This window comes from Triticum aestivum, chromosome 5B, assembly GCF_018294505.1.
Source record: "Triticum aestivum cultivar Chinese Spring chromosome 5B, IWGSC CS RefSeq v2.1, whole genome shotgun sequence".
NCBI lineage: Eukaryota > Viridiplantae > Streptophyta > Magnoliopsida > Poales > Poaceae > Triticum > Triticum aestivum.
In genome coordinates, this window is record NC_057807.1 from 296,123,034 (window position 1) to 296,130,536 (window position 7,503).

The window sequence follows — 7,503 nt, forward strand, 5'->3', positions numbered from 1 at the left end:
GGGTGGAGGCTAGTCTTGATCTAGAGGAGGGATCTGGGGGAAAACTAGTTGGTCTCAGCGCCTATATTCCTTTTGGGTGCAAAATTTTTGTGCGTCTCCCGCCCTAGCGCACGTTTAGGCACAATGTCTCCCGCCAAAGAGTAGTCCCGACAGATAATGGGCCATGGGTTACTTCTCCCGAAAGACAGGGTGACTTAAGAAGCGTGTGCAATCACTGGAAGTTGATATGTCCTCGTTGCTCAACTTCTGCTGGCAGTTCGTCTGCCTTTAAGTATTTCTACCGACAGTACATTGATTCCTGACAGATGATTTGCCCTTATTCTACCATTTCTCCCGATAGTTAATTGCCCCCAATCAAGTGTTGTGGTGTAGTGTCTGCTAATCAACCCGTACTTTGCGGGGAAATTTTATGCGTTGGTGTCTACATGTAACTCTATTTCTGCTACATTATCACATGTTGATGCTTCTTTTTTCTAGGTGGAGAGAGGGTGCATGGGGTTGACATGTTTCCACAGGCCGGTTTTATCGATTGATTTGAAAAATCATTGACCCGGTCAAAATCATGAATATAACTTAAAATTGAATACCTCAATCAAATGTAAAAAGCTCCAAAAATATGTTTCTATAGGCTGGTTTTGGCTGATTGATTTGAAAAATCATTGACCCTATCAAAATCATGAACCGAATCCAAAATTGAATACCTCAATTGAACGTAAAAGCTCCAAAATTAAGGAGCTTAGTGAATTAATACAATTAAATGAGAGAGCTCCTTAAGAAATTGGCGAGCCGGTCAAAATCACATGACCCAGTTCCGAATTGGAGACCTTAATTGATTATGAGGCCTTAAAAATGAGGGAGCATAGTATTAAGGAGTATATAATGAATCAAAAGAATTAAATGAGAGATATTCTTGTGAAATTGTTGACCAAGTCAAAGTCAGATGACCCAATTCCAAATTGGAGAGAGAGCATAGTGTATTTATAGATTGATGGTATCTCCTTGATTCGACTGTTCAAATTTCGAATTAGTTGTCTGTTTCAAATCTAACATTTGAAACTAGTTCATTACTAGAAGACCGTTACACAGTATAATGTATTCCCAATTCAAATGGTGGAAAATAAATATCCTGTACTAGAGGAATTTGTGATGATTTTCTCCCACAAAAAATAGGGGAATTTGCGATGATTTAAGTAGGACCCACGATTATTGTTGCTCGTGTTGATTATGCATTGAATATTTTTTACAAGTACGATTACAACTGGACTTTGAATTGTATGGCGTGTGGATAGGGTATGCAGTTGTGTTCGAGTTGAACACTTGTATCCTAGGCGTACTATATAATGTGGTGGTAGACACACATAACCTAGGCCAATGTAGTAGCATGGGCACATAGGGGGAGTCGGCGGTTTTGGGCTAGTGTCTAGGTGATTGCATATAGTACTGTAGCGGTATCATGGGAAGGAGCGCATGTAGTCATTTCCCTAGGATGTAGCGATGTCCATGAACCTCATTAACTAAAAGGGGTGGCTTGCAGTCTAGGGGTGATTGAATAGAGTAAGAAACCATCATTCTGCCACAAACTAGATGTCTATCCAAATTTAGTTGTTGACTATTTTTATAAGCTTATGTAATGGTACCTAGAACACCCTACACATGCAAGTCTACAAAGAGTAAAGCACAGTTTTTCTGCATGAAAGTAGGTCAGTAAGGTTATGAGATTGCAAACACGGAGAGTGACGGTCTCCCGCCTATGGTGTCTTTCACCACGCCGGTTCCCGGATAGGCGGGCTAGGTTGAGGACCCCTATGTCGGTTCCGTCCTTGGCCACATTGAGCGGCCCATGGCGTTTACATGAAGAATCCAGAAGACTTTGAGTACAACCAAAAGATATCAGAGCCGTGGAGGACTCTACCTCCACCAATGTAGCTGACCTAGTTTTGTAACCCTAGGACCCCTAGTATGCTATATAAGCTCGGGGGTAGGACTCACTGTAGGACATATACATAATCCCTTGATACTTTACCTGTCTTTGCACACACCCCATCACAATATACGAGAGCATGAGTAGGGTATTATCTCCTCCACGAGAGCTTGAACATCGGTAAAATCTTGCCCTTGTTACCATCGTGCCAAGTGGCCTTGGTAGGATACTCTACTGAGGGATCTGCCGGATCGCTCTGCCAGAGAGGCTCAGTGTTGTTTTTCTAGTGGTCCAGATAATTTTGATCTATCCTACTCCATGCATATTGGTGGAGATTTTGAACCACGAAGGTTCTAGGATCAGGGAGACCCTAGTTGCTAAGACTACACAGGACTATGCCCACAGAGTGTTCAGTAAGAGCATCCAACCTGTTCCACACCATAGCATACGACCACTAAGGTCTATCCTCACTGAAGGTAGATCTTGGCATAGTAGGTGATCTCCTTGCCCTTACCAATATTTTATGTTATTAACACCTTGAAGGATCCTAAGCACACCTACCTGATCTGATAGGCATAAGGTGGTCCAATTTTTATGATATCATTTTTTTACCTTTGTTGGAGGAGACTTTGACGATCAAGACACTAAGCACTCGACATTGCGCCTTAGAAACCCCTAACCCAACTCTGGTATGGTTATTGATGTGTTGGAAACATAGTGAACCTAATCACGAAGATCAATCACTACATGCATCTGAAGAACAAGCAAGAATTTGAGATATGCAATTTGAATGACGGGTGTTATATGAAGTACTTAATTAACACTATATGGTTCCGATGATGCATGGTACATAAGGTCTCATTGACTATCTTGTCTATGGCAAAGAGTAGCAAACGCTAAAACTTAGTCAACAAAATCCAAACCCAAAAAACAATTACCTGGGGGTTATTTAAGGACGGACATTGACGTGTTCGTCCAGCCCAAGGAGGGGGGTCGAATCCGACCTTAAGCCGGTTTCCTCTCTAAAAACAAACTATATAACAACACATAGTATTTTTTTTCCAAATACATGGGCCTAGCCCAAACTAAGGTTACACAACACCTATAGATGACCATGAACCAAATTATAAAGTGTCAACGTGTATATTTCCTCCATGTCCCTCACAAGTTATCACGATGGCTTCAAAGTTCTGAAATCATCACTTGAAGCCTTTGCTCCTTGCATGTCTGTTAACATGCCCATGCTTGATCATACTCTACTGTGTGTGCCACTTATCCATGCTAGGCACTTCATTCCCGAGTAAGACAAATACACCTCATTTAGGCAGTATCATATTCTCATGAACAATAGTGGAAGTTCATAGAAGTGAAAGTACCTGATAATTAAGTTATCGTGTGCAAGCTCTAGTCATTGGTTGTTGTATCTTTGGAACTTGAGCTGATGTACGTCATAAGTGCATCTAGTACCCCCTAGAGGGTTTTGGATGATCAATGACAAAATAGTTAAGGGGCTAATGTATTTGTGAGTATGCATAGATGAAATTCCCTAAGGATTTGGTTTAACATGAGAGTTATGACCCCTAAAAATTGTGATTACAATGAGTTCGCTCGGGATGCCCGATGAGGAACAATTAGGTCACATCGAGGAACATGAAGCGTAGTTAAGACTTTTGTTTTCTAGTTTCGTTTCTCTCTATCTGAATCATAGGGAAAACCGTACTATTAAGGGGGGTCTAAGTAAAAGTTGAGATTTAGGTCTTCAATGAATGCTCCATCCAAACCTATTTATTTGAGTGAAGACATGGAAATCTCTTAGTGCATTGTGATTTTCTCTCTGAGCCTGAGAGGATGTTCTTAGGGACTCTGAAGAAGGATCGTGCACTGTTGAGTCGACTTCACTTGTTGTGCAAGTAAGTCGTAGGATGCGTTTGAAAGTTGACAGTTATGTTACGTGTCAGTTGTTCGTTAGGTGGCTAGTGCCCCTATTGATCATTTCACATCGAAGGATGAAGACAATATATCATCTACTTCATATCATCATACTTAATGCAATACTTTTTCTTGTTACTTAATACCTTGAGATGCTTCTTGGACATCGGTCTTGGGTGAAGGGGAGCTAGAAAGGCTTTCCCGTTCCGCAGACGTATTAGCTATTGATGCAGTTAGATATCAGTCTATAGTTGTTTGGACGTGATGCTCATATGTAGTTATGCCATGCATAATCATAGTCATAAAAACGGCAGTTTAATTGACATGCAACTACAGTTTGTTCACCACATTACATGACAACTCTATTTTTTACCGGTCTTCGTAGAGGGTTTGGCCTTGGTTTTCATTATTTCTCGATTATTTCTAACACTAATCCTTTTAAAGAGAAGAAAACTCATTTCCCCTTTGTTTGGAAGGAAAATATATTTTTGGAAGGGAACCAATCAAGATGACATCTAATCAAGCCAAAAGGATCAACTTCCATGTTGGTGAAATTTTCACCTGGGCATCTAGAGTGCAAAACGACCTATGCTATGAGCACACCAGCAGCCGTACCAAGTATCGACGACATCCCCTCATACACCACAACAAATTTTGTAAAGGGGTGCACAACATCTGTGAGACCTAGCCACCACCACACCATCCAAAAGAGAGCGAGAAGAGATCTAGAGAAGAACCACCAGAGATCTTGTTCTTCTTGTTTTCTAATTTCCATTCATCACATCATCACCATAGGGAGAGGATTCCAAGTTTTAAGACTAGAGTTCGTAACTCTATATGTACTCATCTAGAGATTGAGTCTTGTTTAATCATTCATCTTATTGTGGATCTTCACAGTATTATCGATATGATTTCCATTGGATTATTCTTTGAGATGTTTGTTAATTCTTCCCCGATGTGTGAGTTATTCCCCCTAGGCGTGGGAGATGTAGGTGATTAGTAAGATTCATATGTGCCTATTCTATATGTCGTCATTCGTGCTTATAGTTTTATGATTATTTAGTAAGTTGTTTATCTGTTGTGAGCTTAATGCATGCTATCCAATTTAAGGGCCTAGGCAACATGATCCAAAGACCTACACGGGTAACACATATTGTTTAGTGAATCCATGACCTCCAGGTGATAGGTGGAAATATCTATGATGATTGAAGAGAATATGAGATAAGAGTGAACCACTGAACTTAATGCATGGTTTCGGATTAACAAACTTAGTTATGAAGACGACCACATTGTGGAAATGTCGAAGCAGGACCGCACAGTAGAATGTAACCCTGAGTGGAGGGGTTCTACAAACTAAAGGGGATTCACCTACTGAACCAACAAAGAGTATACTACACTCGTGATACAAGGTAACTTGTATTATCGTCACACTAGCACACTTGATGTACACCATGATGTGAAGTCTCTCCGTGACTAATCTCTCTAGTGCAGGAAACCACCTTTATTTCATTATTTAATTTATGTTGTTTACTTTTAAGTTGTTATTATTCTTGTTGTTGTAATTAATCCTTTTTACCACTCTGGTATATTTGTTTCAAGGTATACTAATAGCTTCTACTGATTCTCAAATAGTTACTTCATATGAGACTTGTGACAAGTCGTGTGTGACCAAAATGCTACTCATAAATACTCTCCTTGGCTCTTTGTTGGACGATTACTATTGGGATATTTACACGAGGGTGCATACCCTGTGTGTCTTGCAGGCCATCAAAAATTTTTTGGTGCCGTTGCCCAAGAGCAAGTTTTGACCTTGAGGGTCAAAACTTTGCTCTACAGCGTGCTAAGCTTCGGTTATGGGTGTTTACATGAAACTAAGAGTGAGAGGGAGAATGGGGATGTCTAGGAGTGTTTTAGTGCTTGTGAGGTTCCTCTGGTCGTCAAAGAGATCAGGAGAGCTCGACAGTTGGGTGCATGTGACATGGCCTCTGCTTCAGCCATGGGTGTGTCCCGTGCTTTGGATAGTTGTGGAAAAGCTATGGCTGTGTCCAACGGTCAAAGGGGTCACAGGAGGTTACTGTAGACATGAACCTTCGGGCAGGAGCGCACTAGAGCAAATAGAGGCATGGACTTGCTCTGTCTAGCACACTGTTCTTGCTATCATGGCCTGTCCAGCAGGTTTGGGAAAGATAAGGGTTGTGTCCATGAGGTTGCTTGAGGTTGATTAGGTGGCAATGCCACACAGAGAATGAAAGAGTTGAATTGCATGCTACCAAGAAAGTTAGGCAGCAATGCATGGCCATTTTTCTAGAAGAATGGTGTGCTGCTGGTTCCACCAGAGCTAGTGGGAGATGAGGAGAAGTAAAAGGTTGATCTAAAATCACTAGAAAAAAAAGACACATCCATGACATTTTGGGCCGAACGAATTTTTTCCTGTCATGCTTATGACACTTCTATGATGATAATTGTGACAAAACCAGGTATCATCATAGATGTGGTGGGCTCCTACTTCTATGACAAAAAATCATGACAGAAAATGGGCTTTTCGTCCTGGGAGGGCCGGAGATGCGGCTATATGACATTCTTTGGGTCGTCCATGATGGAAAAAACCATGGTAGAAGCGAGGGAGAGGAAAATATCAGGGAGTTCCCGGTTACGATGGGTGGTCAGGGCCGAGCGATGCACGGAGGGAATTCACATTTCTCTCGTACACGTACGTGCGTGGGTGCGAGGCGTTGGGCTCTAACTGAACCCGAGCGAGGCGTTCGCCTACTGAAACCGAGCGATTGCACTGGCTACGCGTTACTGAACTCGAGCGATTGATTGATCCCTCGCTGTTAACTGAACCCGATCGAGGGATTCCTTCGCAACTGCTGCTAACCGAAGCCGGTCGAACCTACTGCCTCTTGATGAACAGTGAGTGTTGTTGGGGGTTGGATGAACAGTTCCCGATGGGGGTTGGATGAACAAGACCCCGTGGTAGTAGAGGTCGTTGCCGCTGGATGAACAGGACCCCAACCGAGCCGGTTGGGGGTGGGTGAATAGGACCTCGTGGAGGGATGGTTGAACAGTAGCCGGTGGAGGCTGGATGAACAGGACCCCGTGGAGGGCTGGTTGAACAATAGTCGGTGGAGGTTGGATGAACAGAAGCCCATGGATGAACAGTAGCTGGTGGAGGCAGGAGGGAGACGCCGTGGATGAACAGTCACGGGTGGAGGCTGGAGGAGGTCAACGGTGGATGAACACAATGCCCTTGGAGGCTAGAGCGAGGCAGTAGATGGTGGATGAATAGTAGCCCATGGAGTCCCGTTTTGCTGCATGCCACACCCCTCCCGATGAACAGGACCCCTGTTTCGACCATAGGAGGTCGAAGAGAAGTCTGTTTCCTCTGTTTTGCAGTACACCACACCCCTCCCAATCAACAGGATCCTGTTTCGACCGTAGGAGGTCGAAGAGAAGTCCGTTTCCTCCATTTTGCGGTACGCCAGACCCCTCCCGATGAACAGGATCCCGTTTCGACTGTAGGCGGTTGAACAGAAGGCAGTTTCCTTCGTACTGCGGTACGCCAGGCCTTGTTTCGACTGTTCCGTCCAAGCCAGTTGGCTCCCGATGAACATGACACATTTCGTTGCTCCCGATGAACACAATGCAGTTTC